Source organism: Prinia subflava, chromosome 4, assembly GCF_021018805.1.
Source record: "Prinia subflava isolate CZ2003 ecotype Zambia chromosome 4, Cam_Psub_1.2, whole genome shotgun sequence".
Classification (NCBI taxonomy): Eukaryota; Metazoa; Chordata; class Aves; order Passeriformes; family Cisticolidae; genus Prinia; species Prinia subflava.
Window position 1 is genome coordinate 16,003,653 of NC_086250.1, and position 13,740 is coordinate 16,017,392.

Below are 13,740 nucleotides of genomic sequence, written 5' to 3' on the forward strand. Positions count from 1 at the left end.
ATATGATTTAGCTCACATTCAGTAGTCTTAGAGCATCAAACACATACCACTAATACCTGTCATTAGGTGTATATATAATATATCTGTTATATTTCATTTGTCTTGACCAGATCACTAAGAGAGTCTGTGGTCTGGCCAAAATGACTTATGATAAGGGAATATCAGCTGAAGAGTGGTCATCCTGTCTCTTTTGACTGGGGAAAAACAAGTTGGTTTTGAATGTGCCTTTCACTCTTCAAGCTACTTCTGGCATTGGCAGTGGCTGTAAACTTTTTTCATCCTGTCTGACCTTCCTGAACTACCTTTGCTGCTACAGCCCTCTATGTGTCTCCCTCTGGAGATTTTATGGTTCAAATGCTGTTCTTTATCTTCCTGCCATTCTCCACATCTTCAGTTCCTGTTGCGGACGATGTGACTTCATAACCAGACCAGCCAGTGTGGGAATTGAAACAGGGACAGAAACAATTGAGTAAGCCCTAAAAACAACTTTAATGATAGCCTGAGCCAACAAAAGAACATATGCTGAACACAGCATGGGGCAACCTTGAAAGACCCAACAATGGGGCAAACATAACAATATATAGCCTCTCTAACAGAACAGTGAACCAATGAGCATTAACATAACCTTATATGTAAAGCATTGTTAACCAATCATGAACAAGAACTCAGAACATAGCCTTATATGGTGCAACTTATATGGTATAACTATACCCACAATCCCATCCTTGTCTCCATGACCTAACAAGGTATTTCCAATCCTAGCATCTCATCTCCCCTGGCCTGAGATTGATGCCTTCTTCACAGCTGGCCAGGGCCAACTCAGTCTCAGTCCCTGCCAGTCCAACTCCCACAAGTTCCATCCTTCATTTTCTCAGTATGTTCACTGATGTTCTGATGTCTTGGTAACAGTCTGGTCTTTATGTTGCCAAAAGTCACAATTCTTTTAACCCTTCTGTTTTAACTCTTTCTGCTGGTGCTTTCAGACACATTTTATATTTGCCTACCTTAGTGTTCCACAAATCTCTGCATCAATACACCCACACCCAGTGACTATACAGAAATCAGCTTTTTTATGCTCTAAATCATCAGTCACTATGTGTGGTCCTACCTTTTCTTTCTTTTCCAGTGAATGAGTCTAACCACTTCCTTCCACAAAGAAGTGGTGGAAAGATCTCTTCTTGCCTTCTCACTTTGGATTCTCTGCCAACTTATATGGCAGTTAATTTAACAAAACTCACTTCAAGACTCTACAGATAAAGAAAGTGATTTCTACTTCATAGATCAGCTGACTCTGTTTACTCATATTTTCACCAGCAGAAGTATCAGTATGTGTGTGTCCAGGTAATCTGGCCTGGACAGTTTGTGCTCAACATGTTGGACAGGACATGCTAGTACTAAATCCTGTCTACATTTCCTAAGTTCCTCTTCATTGCTAAAAACAAACTGCTTGAGAGTCAACAGTTACTGTAATCTTGGTATTTAATTTCACTGCATGTGAATCTCAGACAACACTGCTGGGTCATTGTTTTGCTTTTGTTTTCCTTTTCTAGTTCCATTCTGGCTCCAGCCCAGTTCCATTATCCTTCTGTCATCTTATCTCATGGTTTCATTTTCTTGTTCTGTGGTCATTGAATGAAACCATTCACAGGTTGCACTGTGACCCAGGTGAACTTCTGACCTTAGATAACAAAATATGCCATAGTTCTTGTTCTGCTGCTTCTTCGTATGTTTCCACTTGCCCAAGCACATTTCTACTCTCACTTCCAGAACAACCTGAGTATTCATGATGCAAATGTCTGCGTCATAAGTTACAAATAAAAGTTTGGGGTTCATTTGCAGATTAGGATTCCATTCTATTTTAATGCCATCAATCACTAACATCATGTATATAAGTTAAATTACTAGTTGTATTTGTCTATTCTGTTGTCAAATAGGTTCTAGCTGGACCCACCATAGGTAAACTTTTTGCTTCTAGATTGTATTGTCTGTTTGCCTTCCATTTCTTCTGGATCACTTTAGTAAGGATGCTTTCAATATAGGTTAATACACTGTTTTAAAAGTTGCTAAGGCATATTCTAAGGCATAAGTATTTGTGGACCTAGCAACCCAGGATTGTTTAGTGTCTTAAAAACAGAAGCTTACCAAATGCCCTAAAAGCAGTCTTACAGTTTTCTTGGGTCACCTCTCTGGAGGATATGTGTGTCATGCCCAACACTGCAGAGAACTTTAGACCTTACAGAGCGTTTTGTGACAAAACAACGGCAAAACCAAGCTAGTGACTGCCAGCTACAACAGCCCCAGTGCAGCCCCAAATATGGGTTCTACCCAGTGTGCAAGAAGCCAATTCCCACAGAGCTGAGACATTTATTTCATGTCTGCTCAGAGATGGTAAATCCAAAGTTAGCACCCACTCAGTAGTCCAGCTATCCGCTTTTATACACTTCAGACTGTGAAAGAGAAACATTTCCCCTACACACAACAGTCTAAACCATTATTCATTGTGAGCATATCTTCCCACCTTTGTGAAAAGGCACAGCATCATTTTTTTTACCATGCATGCTTTGTGGGGAGTTACTTGGGTAGGAGGATACTAGCTTATGGGTATGGGGAGGCAGCTGGGCAGCAGAGCAGAGAGTACTACAGAGATGATGGATGGTGTGCACATCTTGGCTTTGGTGGGCCAGAAACCTTGGGAACTTCAAACAGAAATGTAAGGGAGGAAGCGAGAAGGAATGTGGTGCTTTGTTTTAAGGAGGTAATGTAGGACTGCACCTGCAAGATTGTGGTTAAGCATTATTGGTAAGAAACTTTAATAATGTGATTATTGCTTGGCAGTGGAAAATTTTATCTAAAGCTGTAAGAGTATATAAATCAAGCTCTGTGAACAATAGACAACTTCATGACTTCTTGCTTGCACCTAAATGGAGTCCAGTCTCTCAAGCGCCGGCAACGGGTGTGTATTTTACTTTGCAAATAACTAAAGGTTAGCACAAAAGTTCAACCAAAATTCTACTTTGGCCTTATCAACAGTTTGTTCCAGTGTTATCTCCTTGTTTGGCAGATTTATGGTGTCATCTTTTCCCCACTTCTCTGCAGTGGGGCCTTGATTCCTGGGTTCTGATGGTTATCTTGAAGGGATAGGGTTTGTTACAACACCAGCCACCATTTGTTCAGCTCCTCTCTTGAGTTTCCATAATTTTCATGAGAGTCCTAGTGATGATATAGTGTGATGGAAATATTTCATCCCAAAATATAGACTGGTAAGTATAGACTTTGCCTGTTCAGGGCTAGGTTCAGAGGTAGTTCAGAGATCTGTCCCTTTGCTGACTACAAACTCTCTTTAAACACACTTCCTTTTCTACCTAAATGCTAAACAGAATGCTGCCTTTCAAAGGCCATTTTGCAGCCCTGTTTATTTGCAAATTGGTCTCTTGAGAGAAGAGTCTGAGGTTGAGTGGAGTGCCCCAGCTCTGAAGGGTGTAACTTTGCCATTTAGCCATTGGCATTGATTCAGACAGGCTAAACTTGGCTGAAGCTTTTGTAGAGGATCAGCCTCTGGGACCTGTGGTAATCTAAATGTTGCAGTTACTGTTTCCTTTGAGGTTTTTCTGATGGTTTGATTTGATTTCTCTGCATCTCCATTAACTTGAGGATTTTCTAGTACCATAAAAGTGTTTTATAGCCTTTTTTTTTTCTAATCAGTTTACCTAATTCCCTGAAGTATGAGTGGATTTTATGAAAGACCCTCCTCTGGAAATCATGTATTCTGTCAGGTATGGAAGGGCAAGCAAATAGTTACTCCTCCTTGCTGTAGTTTGCAGGAACCCTGCATGGGTGATGCAAAAGTCATGGTGAAGAACCTGGGTTTTCTGGGATTCAATCTTTATTCTCCTTTGGCTCATAAAGCTATGGCTTTTCTGATTAATTAAGCCTTAGGGCATTGGAGGTTTTTTCCTCCTTTAGCATAGGTATTTAGTGTCAGTTTGTTTGGGTTTGTTTTTTTTCCCCTCAGTGTAGGTATTTAGAGCTTGTTTGGAAGATTTTCAGGACTGTTGGATGAACTCCTATCTGCTGTGACCAGTACAAACAGCTTTGTGCTTCTATAAATTCCCTGCACTTCTGTGGGGTTTTAGAAACATGTGTACATATGTCGTAGAGAACATTTATGATGAGTTTTTTTATATCATTTCGCTAATCTTGCGGTGTTTGTCGCAGGTAAATTTAGCCACAAAGTACCTGTTTTAAACACACAGCTTGAACAGATTTAGGCACAAAATTCTGAGTAGATGAGCAAATGGAGGTTTGCATGGAGGGTGTGGAAAGGTATTTTATATCTCTTGCCATGAAAGAAGTTAGCATGAGAGTACCCATGTGGTGGTGACTATAATCTTTCTCTTTTTCTCCCCCACTTCTCTTCCTATTTCTCTCTATCTCACATTTATTGTTAGGCAAAATTTGTACCATTGACCTTGGCATATGATCTGGTTTGCACATTAATTCAGGTAGAGGCATCTTTTAATTATTGGACCCTAACATTCCTCACATCATTCTGATGGATCTTAACTAAGACTCCTGATCCTGAATCAAAAGCAAATCCACCACTTCCAAGAAAATACTCTCATTCTCACAAATCTATTACTTTTTAAGCAGCAGTGTAAATTTTCAGCTCACTCTCCCTTGAACATCATCATTGTTCCAATTTTCTAGACACTGCAGTTCCTCTTCCAGGCATGGTACCACAAGTGTCTGGAGCTAGAAAGAGCTTTGAGCATGCTGAAAGAGCTGCTTGCTGCTAGGCAGCTGTTGGCTGCCTCTGCCCTGGGTGGCCTTTCAAGGGAATGATTCCCCCTTTCATTCCCAGGACAAGCAGCCATCTACTCCCCACTCAGACCAGGACTTGAATTCTCTGCTGGTGCTTCCCCAAACACTGCTTCCAAATGAAGAGCCCCTTTCTGTTAAAGCAAGTAAATCTAAAAAGGCTCCATAAGAATCAATGTAAATTGTAGGAGGTAGCAGAGCAGGTCTGTCCAATCCCACACAATGGACCTCGACTCCAGTTGTTACCAAATGAGGAGCTAAAAGTGAGGTTAACCACATTAGGTGCGGTGCATGGGCTTGCTCATCAAGCCCTTATCAGGGGGGAAGGGCGGTCTCAGTTGTGTGGCTGAAGACAAAGAGCTCCCTATCAAACAGGACCCTAACCACAACCTCCCAGAGAAAAATCAACCATTCTCACTGCAGAGGTGGGAGTTCCTCTACAGTGTGGGCATGAGACTGCAAGAGACATTGCTTGGATTCTTGTCTTCTTCAGGACTGGGTGCACAGAACTCTGGGTTCTGATCAGCATCACTACATATAATAAGTGTCCTGTTATCATTGGAAGAAAAAAAACCTGCTGACATCCTTCCCACAACAGATATATATACTACGTGGTAACTATAATAATAACAGGGCACAGCTATTACAAAAATAAGAGAAAGATGAAGAAAAGCTGAAGACGTTTGTGCATAGTTCATATAGGTGTTATAAATACATATTATAATATTGGCTTTTCGCAAATATAAAAATGGATGCTATATGTATAATGTTAAAGTAACTTTGCTACGAAGATATAGTTTTTATTTCTGCTATTAACTAAACTTAGACATAGTAGTGAAATAGCTGTTATAGTTATGCTTGTGGTAATTGAACTGCCTGCTTGGTTGGGGTAACATCCAGTGAATGTATGATGAAGAACCCTGCTACTTGATATGCCAGCTATCAACACCTACTGTCTGTAGAAAGCATGGGACCAAAACCCAAGCTGGAAATGATAGTCAGAATGGACTAAAACCACAGCCAAGAAATGCATATGCTCTGAAAAGGTGGACCCAAGGAGGAGCCACGCTAAACAGTTCCTGGAACATGTAAACTACTTTGGGGAAAAATTTAAATATGCACAATAGTTTATGAATGTGCAATAGGATGATACAATAGAAAAGGTATGTAAAAGGTGTCTCTGAAATAGCAGGTGTGCTCTTAGCTGAATGCCAAGCACCCAGCCTTTAAAATTTGCTTTGTTATCTTTGTCTCCTATTGTCCTTTATTAAACTTTTACATTTTACCAGGAGAGTGGTAAAATGTCTTTTTTCATGTAGATTTCCTCAAGAGGCATAAGTATGCTGGCAGGATCACTCTTTGTTAGTATAGTTGAGACTTATTAGTTTCTGTCAATAAGCTGTCACTACAAAGTAAAAAAAAATAAATAAAAGCACCCTGGTGATGAACACTACTCTGGGTCAAAGGAAAGGAATGTAGGCCTGGCCTAAGGTCTTTGCAACATAATTAGCTAACAACAGCCATGTCCACAAGTTTAACTGTGAGAACTGTAATAGAAAGGCTAAAATTGGTGTGAATGGAACATAAGTGGGAATGTCTGGGTGTGGAGACAGCCAAGTGCACCCATCAGGGAGAAGGGCCTGTGTTAACAGCACCCAACTAGCAGCTCATCAAGAACCATCCAGTTTCACAGGACAGACACATAGACAAAGAACTGTAATGACTCCTGATGATGCCTAGAGATAGAAACACAATTGATCACTGTGAAGATACAAAACTACATATCCAAACCCTGCCCATGGTCAACAAGCTGACAACCACCAAGGAGCTGAGGAGTGCCTCATACTTGGCATCACTTGTCCTCTCTGTCTCAACAGGTCATGGATATAAGACATCTGGATGGTGTCATGGTGCCTGCCTGGTGATCACACAGCTTGAATCCACAGGCCCAGCTGTTTGGAATCTGAGTAGCCTCCTTGGACACCACACACCTCTGGTGCATGTGTGGAGGACTGAAAGTAAGATTATTTCAGTTTGTTCCAAACTAAGTCACCCCCATAAGTTCTCACCAGGGTATTTCCTATGCAGGCCATACATTGCTGCACTAGTATTGAAATATGATATTGGAAATTAGAGGATATTAATCACAGAAATTAGAAGAAGTTCATTAAAAGAGTAGGCATTCAGATGATGTATTGCTGCCCTTAGAAAAACAGAAGTATGTAGGAATGCAGGGATGCCTGATAAGAAGGAGAATGCTTACCCAAAGCAGGAGACAAGAATGCAAGTTAACCAAAGATCCTAAGATAACAGGCGCCTTGCACCCCTGGGGACAGATAAAACTGACCTTACAGCTTGAACTGTGACCAGAGCACCGGTGAGCATGCACAGGGCAGTGGGGTCAAAAGTTCATCTCAGAGGAGTCGAGAGGAAGACTTCTTCCTTCATCCCTGGGACTCTGAGGAGACCACCAGAGACAACTGCGCAGGCGCAAAAGACTGATGAGCTAATTAGCATACAAAGTGGGGAGGGGAGGAGCCAAAGGATGAATATGCATGAGGGTATTGTGAAACTCAATACATATGTAACATTCTAGAGGATAAAAGAGAAACGTGAAGTGAGGTGCGCATGCCTTTGGGAATTATCTCGCATTGCATCGCACCCAGCGCTGAATAAACCTCATACCTACTTTAAAACTCCGAGTTTTGGAGTCTTTTTCGCACATCAGTATTTCCTGTGACCAGACCCTCTTAAGATCAATGCAATCTTTTAACCATCTCCAATTCAACTGACTTCAGAGGAGCCCTTTTCCATCCTCACGAGACCATCAATACTCCTACAAATGAAGTTTTACATTTATGCCTCTAAATATTAGTTTTAGCATATTTTTGTGTCCTTGTTGTGCTTTTATTGTCCCAAATGAAGGGTCATTACCCAGTGGGCAACTCAAACTCATATATCAAGGAGAAATATTTCTATTCCTTTACTGTAGTTTGCACAAAGTAAGGAGGTATGGGGTAACCCCCAAAGGGTTGACTCCCCAGTCATCAAACCTTTACACTATTTATACATTTTAATAAATAAACAATTCAGCATTAATTGATTACAAATCATATAGCTTTTCATTATTTAGCACTCAAACCTGTATTTGCTAATTTTTATCTCTCACTTCTGATGCTGATTAGTCCATGTGGATAGTTCTTCCCTCCATTTGTGTTGGGGGTCCATTTTGAGGAGGTGGTCAATGTGTCAGTGGTCACAATTCCCCTGCCAGAACTACTATTCCACGAGTTACTGCTCAGTCCTGCTGACTTCACTACTGATGGCTCTCATCCAGACAGTCCATTCATCTCAGGATTGTGCTCCCTTTTCCTTAAAACAAAGGATTAGCCAAGCCTACAAGTTTCTATAAGTTTCACAATGCAGCTGCTTAATCCTAACTGCCTAGATATAGCTACTGATTAACAACAAAAATACCTCCAAAGTTTGGTTCAGATAGTAAGACTAGGTGACTTTCTCCATCATTATTTCACAACTTTAAGGTAAAACATTATGAGTAAAAAACCCAAACCAACAAATTTGGTAAGACACTGAAATCCTTTCTATTAAAAAAGGAACAATAAAGGAACACAAGGACTCTTTTTATTTCACTTTGTTGTTGTTTTTTTGAGCGCAGGTAATATCTAACACATTACACAAAACATTAATATTCGAGCAGCTGTATCACTTTGTTATGACCCATCATGATTCTAAAATATTTGTAATAATTTGACAATCAGCCTTGTCAAAGATTAATCATGTAATTAACCCTCTGACCTTTTTCACTGAAACCCACTGCAAGCCCCTCTTATCACGGACTCTGTTGATTCCCATCGCATTCAACATATCAAAATGTCAACATTTAATTTTTAAGATATTAAAATGAATCAGGAAACCATCCTACTGTGCTGTGTGTCAAAGTGGCCTCTCAAAAACATACCCATGCAGGTTCATTTGTGTTGTGGGTAGAAAAGGAAAAGGAGTGCATCACATCTGTAAAATGTTAATAACATTTCTAAATGCACACATCCACACTTCTGATTTGCTCTTTAGATGATACTTGTGGAAATCTGCCAGGCTTGCTGTCTCAGGATTGATAATTGCCATGATTTGCCATCCAAAATTCTCATGAAGAATTGATGAGGATGGTTAAGCAAAAACATGAGCTAAGTCATGCTTGTCTTGCACCTGGCTGGAGCAAGGCTCAACAACAGAACATTGTCTGTGAGGAAGCAGAGGCCTCACAGCCCAGTGTTGTCTCTGTGAAGCACAGAACAACAACAGTGTCTCTGTACCAGCCTCACCCCTCTCATCCTTGGGAGCCTGGTGATAACTCATGTCCTTTGAGGAGACGAGGATGTAAGACTCTCTGGGGAAGGTCAGATGGCCTTCGCTGCTGCCTCACCCAGAGCAGGAGGATGCTGAAGTGTCATGGTTCTCTTATGTCTTTGTTTCTCTATAAGTCACATTAATCCATTTGACCAAAGATAACCAAAGACCCTCAGTGTCTCTAATTTGCATATTAAAAATATCCCCACCTATATCAACAGAAGACAACTGCTGTTCCCGAATGGAATCCTGCATTTGCAGGATACAATGTTCCTGAACCAATCATATTTGACTACAGTCACATCTCTGTTCTGCCAAAAGTATGAATTTTATATTTCAAATCCTCGACTTTGTGAGAATAAGAATATGAACCCACTTTGTAAACAAGATTGTAGGCTGGCTGCTCTGTCCTCCCCAGAGCAGCAACATCTCTGTTAAAATCTGCACCTCCACCAAACTGCACTGGAGTATACCTAGGAACACCTGTAAATAGCACTGTACACTTCTATTTTGTAGACCTGGTGCATTTATCACTGGTAATCTAACAAGAATCCATAACCTGTTGCTTGAAAATAAACTACACTTTTTGTTAACCTATGATCATGAAAGTTCTTACTGAATACGACCTATTGTGCCAAATTGGTTATAATCAGAAACTAAAACATGCCTCACCCAGCCCCTCTGATCTCTGAGGTCAAGCTTGAATGCAAGGGGGTTTATTTTCTGCCTGTTATAAGTACATATTATATTATTGGTCTTTTGCAAATATTAAAAATGTATGCTATATGTATAATGTTGGAAAACTTTGCTGTATGAATATAGATTCTGTTATTTCTGCTATGAACAAAACTTAGAAATAGTAGTGTGAAATATATATATATTTCTTCGGCTATAGCATGGTGTGTAGAATGTTTTTTTGTTCAAGTGGCTAACTCAGAGAATGGTAAAGATAATGAGGAAATTCTTCACATTCAATGGCAAAGTTCACTTTATTAATTACTGCATGGAGAAGACATACAAAGAAAAATTGAGTTAGAATGGCTCAGACACGGACTGGAGGTATGCAGAGTAAGAAGGACTCTTGTTGAGTCATGAGGTGCAGAGTAGATCCCTTTGCTCCTTTACTAGGTACAGCTGGATCCTGTCTTGGTCTGAGACTTCATCAATGGTTCACTTCTAATGGAATTACCCACACTCAAACACCTGAGTAGCTACATAGGTCAGTAATCCTTCACAGTATGAATTCAGCTCTCAGTCCCTTCATGAGAACCTGTCATGGGTAAGGGATCTCTCAAGCCCAAGGAGTGACTGCAGGGAAGTGTCATTGCCATGCTTCAGCTTCAGCAAAGGGAGCTCAAAGCTTTGCACGGGATGTCTGTGCTTGTACAGTGAAGTAGTTGGCTGCAAGTCAACAGCAATAACAAGACAAATATCTTGTTTTAGCTCTGATATCTCGTTCTGTACTTTTGGCTATATTTAACCTTCGGGTTTTGAAACCATCTTTTGAAACATATATTTTCAAAATGCCTTCACTCCCTCGTAGGTAGGACAGGGGCTTAACAGCTTGCAACTGCACCCCAAGGACTTGAGGCCGGTTGTTTCTTGGGGAGTCTGAACCAAAGGACAGGCAGGGATCAAGCGTGTCCATCACATTACCCCATGCCTGCAGGGTAAACCTCAGAATATACCAGTCTGCTATATCATTGAGGAAACTCTCCTGTCTGACCATGCAGGAGCCACTCTGGCAGTCACATTCCCACCACCAGAGGCTTTCACTGCTGAGACTGAGGTCCCTTTGCAGGCTCAGATGTCTAGTTCCTTCAAGGAACTTAATTGTGGTGCAGCAGCAATTAAGTTGAGTAACAGCTAAAGGAACAGCTTGAGCTGGTGCCTCCGAGAAGGGACCCCAAACAAAAGAATTCCTGAGCCTTTATACTCTCACAGTCTAAGCCTGCTGTAATCTGTGGGTTTGAGTCCCGGGCTCCTGGTGTGCCTCTGGGTGTCCAGTTACCCAGCTGACCCTCATGTCCCCATGGTGCCCTTTTTCATGTAGAGAGTTGGAGACAGTTCATATCTCATTGCCTGGAGCTCCCAGCACCACAGCTCAACCTGCAGCTTGCAACCTGGCCTACCTGCGCTACGTGTATTCCTCAACACCTATGCTCTTGTAACTCAGCAGCACTATATTTCTGGTAATTTTTAGACACAAAGCATTGTAACTGGTAATGTGGCTTTGCACAAGACAAAACTAGGCAGTAGACAAAGTAAAATGTGAGCAAGTCTGTGGTTGGTTAAGTTATAAGACTAGACTTTTCAAAAATGAGATTTACTCAATCTATGTTCAAGAAGTATTCTTTTTTTTTTTCTTTTTTTTTTTTCTTTTTTTGGGGGGTTATTTTTTGTAAAATAAATTTAGTTCCTTATTTTTCTTTCTTTCCCTCTTGCCACCACCGAAGAGGAAGACACTTGAAAAAAATTTTTAAGTTTCACTACTCTGTAACTCTGCAGTTTAAGGAAGCTTCTCCTTATTTAGGCTAAAAGGTCTCACAGATGTCTAAGCAGCCAAAAGCATATGTTCTCTGACCTTCATACTCAAATCTCTATCCTGTGGTTTCTTTCCCGTGACACACTTCCCTGTTGTCTCCTATCTAGTGCACGATTATTGACAACCGTGTCCCAACAGCTTTTCCTACAGCAACCATTAACTAAACATTCCATAAAGCTGTTTCTGCAAGCTTTTCTTTTACTTTAAACAGAATATCCCAGAAATGTTTGTATTAATATGTGGCACAGAATACATATTTCTGTATGGCATGAACAGGCAGCATCATCCACCCTTCCCTGCCTTGCTCGCATGTTATTTCCTCAACAGCACTACAAGTTTGGTGCCAGTTTAACAGAAACAAATCAGTCTGGAAGTATAACTGAGACACAAACTTTAAAGAATCTAGGATTTTAGACAAGTTCTGGAATTAACTAAAGTAGATAGATAGTCCTAGCTAAAATTAAAAGTTAATAGTTAGCTATCCCGGATTTGAATAACTAATTGCTTGTCAACTGTATGTTTGTTTAGCTGTGCTTATAATGAGAAACAGGGAATCTGATAAATAGACTTCAAGGACACAAGGCTATTACAAACCTCCTGTGTTCAGAAACCCATTGAAAAGTCACGAGGATAGGAAACTAGGAGTCCGACCAGGAGCTCATTTATCATTCTACATTGAAAAGGTAGAAACGTCAGAACTAAGAAAACTTGTATTCCTTCCTCCTTTCACAACCCCTCTCCATAAAAAGGACCACCGACCCATTTCAAAAAACAAACTCTACCTGCTTAATTGCTTTTTGCTAATTACCGTATGAAGCGGGGAATGGGAGGTGAGCAGGTTATGAATATGCATTTGTATTCAACACTTTTGTAAATAATTGCCTGTAATCACCTGTGATTTTCACGGTGCTTATTAGGGAGCATCCCACACGCTGCCCGGTGTCTCAGTAAACACACACTTTCTAACTTGAAACTGTTAGAGAGTCTTTTGTTCATCACAGTTGGATATCCATACTAAATCAATATCCATATTTTAATAAATTGTGATTTAGTTGGACTTTCTCTGAATTGCACAACATATGTGAGCTAATTGGATTCAGAACGGGAAGGGCAAGGACACCCACAGCCAGGCTGACAAGTTTCTAAGGGTTAAGCTTAAACTAAAGAAACACAAAGCAGAGAACAGGGGAGCCTAGACAAGTGCAGAAATTCCAGATGGATGCCATCCTCAGAGAAGCAGAGAAGCTGAAAACATGTTTCTTTCCTTCATATGTGCAGCCAGTATTGGTCCACCCATACTGCTTGGTCAGCCAACAGAATTTGCCAGCCATTTCTCTGAAATCACCTGAAGACTCTAGAGTGTTCTGTGAAAGTTCAGTTTATGTTATATCTAAGTTTAATTAAAGAACAGAACTTTATTTATGGGAATTTTCAAGCTTTGTCATCTTTGAGAGTTTCCAAACTAAGCAGAAAGAGCAAAGAAAAAAATTACTTCTTGCAAAGATTTTGATCAAAATAACTCACCTGCAACCAATATCAAGTCCTCAAATTGTTCTTAGACGTAGTTTTTCCTGTTACTTTTCAACTGCATCTCTTAAAAAACCTGCATGACTCCAATTACTATCCACTTCCCTCACATATTTACATGGTATGCCCTTTAAGTTTTACTTCATCTGAGAGCCTTTGCAGTGTGCCAAATATTCAATTACCCCTAATTTTTGCTTACATAATTCCTAGCAGCCGCTGACGTTATTTCCCAAGAGATGTTTATTTTGCACACAATGTGAGCAGCATTGCCTTGCTTCTGTTTGAGACTTGCAAACCAGATAGTAGATCTACATTTGCCTCACAAATAGTTTCTTTATTGTTGCCTGTTGTCATCCACAAACACCTGAGCAGCAGGAGCATCTTGTTCAGGTTAAGTTACCAGCCTCATAAAAACCAATGAGCACTTACAGATTGTAACAGTCCTGGAAAAATCAGGAAGTGCCTCAGCACATCTAGACCAG

General features: G+C 40.5%; 1 protein-coding gene across 1 annotated transcript in view; it reads right to left on the bottom strand.

Moving 5' to 3' along the window:
• Positions 1 to 13,376, bottom strand: part of RESF1 (retroelement silencing factor 1) — a 55,972-nt gene extending 42,596 nt beyond the window's left edge. The window contains exon 1 of the mRNA XM_063395628.1: positions 13,256 to 13,376. The gene's annotated coding sequence lies outside the window, so the exon portion shown is untranslated. The remainder of the gene's footprint in view (positions 1 to 13,255) is intronic.
• Between the last annotated feature and the right edge of the window lie 364 nt (positions 13,377 to 13,740).